We start from the raw sequence: 2,833 nt of genomic DNA on the forward strand, positions 1-2,833 counted from the left end.
ACTGAGCTCCTCTCTCATCTATCTTTCTATCTTTCCATTTGTGTGCATCCATGTCCCAGAAATGCTTGTTACTAACCTTATGCTTGTTATAACCTAACTAGTCCTTATGTTCTTTTCCCCCCAGCATGTTTCCTCGGATCAGAGAGGCTCCAAAAATCAGGGTAGCAGCTGTCCATGGTCCCAACACATGACCTGCGATGCCATGTTACATCCTGCTACGCTCTGCGGTGCCCAGCTACGTCCTGCTGTGCCTTGTAACGCCCACAGTCCCCTGCTATGCTACAAAGAACTACTACAAACAAACTCTTCATTCTAATCCCAACCGGTCGTCAGACACCGCCTCCCAAGAGCCTGGGTCTGACCGAGGTTTCTGCCTAAAAGGAAGTTTTTCCTCGCTACTGTCGCACTGTTGCTTGCTCTGTAGGAAACTACTGGAACTGTTGGGTCCTTGTGGATTCTGGAATGTGGTCTAGACCTGCTCTATCTGTAAAGTGTCTTGAGATAACTCTTGTTGTGATTTGATGCTATAAATAAAATTGAATTGAATTGACTTGTCATTTAAACACTTTTACGTTAGTTTCTTAACATTACTTGCTATACACACATCTCCATGTAGGAAACATGCGTTTCGGCATCTTCTGACCTTTCTGTGATGGTTCAAGCTTGTTGCTGTCACTTCACCAATTTAACCTTAGTTCCTTAACAGTAGCTGCTATACACACATATCCATGTAGGAAACTAGCGTTTCGGCCTCTTCTAATGTTTCTGTGATGTTTTAACCTTGTTTCTGTCATTTCAACAGTTTTACATTAGTTTCTTAACAAAAGCTGTTAAACACACATTTCCATGCTGGAAACGTGCGTTTCGGCCTCTTCTGATGTTTCTGTGATGTTTTAACCTTGTTTCTGTCATTTCAACAGTTTAACATTAGTTTCTTAACAAAAGCTGCTATACACACATATCCATGTAGGAAACTTGCGATTTGGCCTCTTCTGAGCTTTCTGTGATGTTTCAAGCTTGTAACTGTCATTTTAACAGTTTTACATTAGTTTCTTCACACTAGCTGCTATACACACATCTCCATGCAGGAATTGTGCTTTTCGGCCTCCTCTGAAATTTCTGTGGTGTTTCAAGCTTGTTACTGTCATTTCAACAGTTTTACAGTAGTTTCTTAACAAAAGCCTCTGTACACTCATCTCCATGCAGGAAACCCTTGGTTCGGCCTCGTCTGACCTTTCTGTGATGTTTCAAGCATGTCACTGTCATTTCAGGAAAGAACTCATGCCGGATTTAAGAGCGGCGAGAGAAAGTGGGGACATTTCCTATTTACGGCAGGACAAACTTGGATAAACAGTGAAAAAGAATCAGATTTTAGAATTGAAGGATATGAAATGTTTTCTATTAACAGAGTAAACAAGAGTGGGGGTGGTGTGACACTGTATGTGGATGGGGATTTAAATTACAAGGGGGTGGACAAAATGTCAATGGCGGTGAATAATTTATTGGAATGTGTCACAACAGAAATATGTGTGAAAAAGAAGAAAAATATTATTGTAAGTTGCATATACAGGTCACCAGGTTTGAATATTGACACTTTTAAGGACTGGATGGAAGAGACATTTACAAAAACTAGCCAAAAAGTTATGTTCATTTGTGGGAACTTCAATATTGACTAGTTAAATCCAAATAACCATAAAATGACAGAGGAATTTATCAACACTGTGTTTAGTCTAGGCCTCTATCCCAAAATTACCAGACCCAGCCGAATTACTTCTCACTGTGCAACACTAATAGACAATAAAATAGACGATAAAAATTGTCTAATGAAAATATATAGCAGAAAACTAAACGATAGACCGTGGATTTCCAAGGGATTACAAAACGCCTGTAAACAGAAAAATACACTTTATAGAGAATTTATAAAACACAGAACTATAGAGACTGAAAATAAATATAAGAAATATAAGAATAAGTTAACTAATATTATGAGATCTTGGACATGGAACATGTGGTTAATAACTTCAATACATTTTTTTACAAACGTGGGACCAAACTTAGCTGAACAAATCCCGGTTCCACAATCACCAGAAAGTACATATAAGAAGATAATAGAAAGAAATCCCAGATCAATATTTCTGACAGCAGTAGATGAAAAAGAAAAAAATGATATTGTTAAAGAATGCAAAAACAAACCATCCACTGATCACGATGGAATAGATATAAAAATTATACAAAAAGTAATAGAGGGTGTCGCCAAACCACTAACGAACATCTGCAATTTATCATTTTTAACCAGTAAATTTCCAACAAAAATGAAAATAGCAAAAGTCATTCCTCTATACAAAACTGGAAATAAACACCACTTCACAAACATGAAACAAATATGTTTCTGTGATGTTTTAAACTTGTTTCTGTCATTTCAACAGGTTTGCATTAGTTTCTTAACAAAAGCTGTTAATCACACATCTCTATGCTGGAAACGAGCGTTTCGGCCTCTTCTAAAGTTTCTGTGATGTTTAACCTTGTTTCTGTCATTTCAACAGTTTTACATTAGTTTCTTAACAAAAGCTGTTAAACACACATCTCCATGCTGGAAACGTGCGTTTCGGCCTCTTCTGATGTTTCTGTGATGTTTTAACCTTGTTTCTGTCATTTCAACAGTTTTACATTCTTTTCTTAACAGAAGCTGTTAAACACACATCTCTATGCTTGAAACGTGCGTTTCGGCCTCTTCTGATGTTTCTGTGATGTTTCAAAACTTGTTTCTGTCATTTCAACAGTTTAACATTAGTTTCTTAACAAAAGCTGTTAAACACACATCTCCATGCTGGAA

This window comes from Etheostoma cragini, chromosome 15 (assembly GCF_013103735.1).
Source record: "Etheostoma cragini isolate CJK2018 chromosome 15, CSU_Ecrag_1.0, whole genome shotgun sequence".
NCBI lineage: Eukaryota > Metazoa > Chordata > Actinopteri > Perciformes > Percidae > Etheostoma > Etheostoma cragini.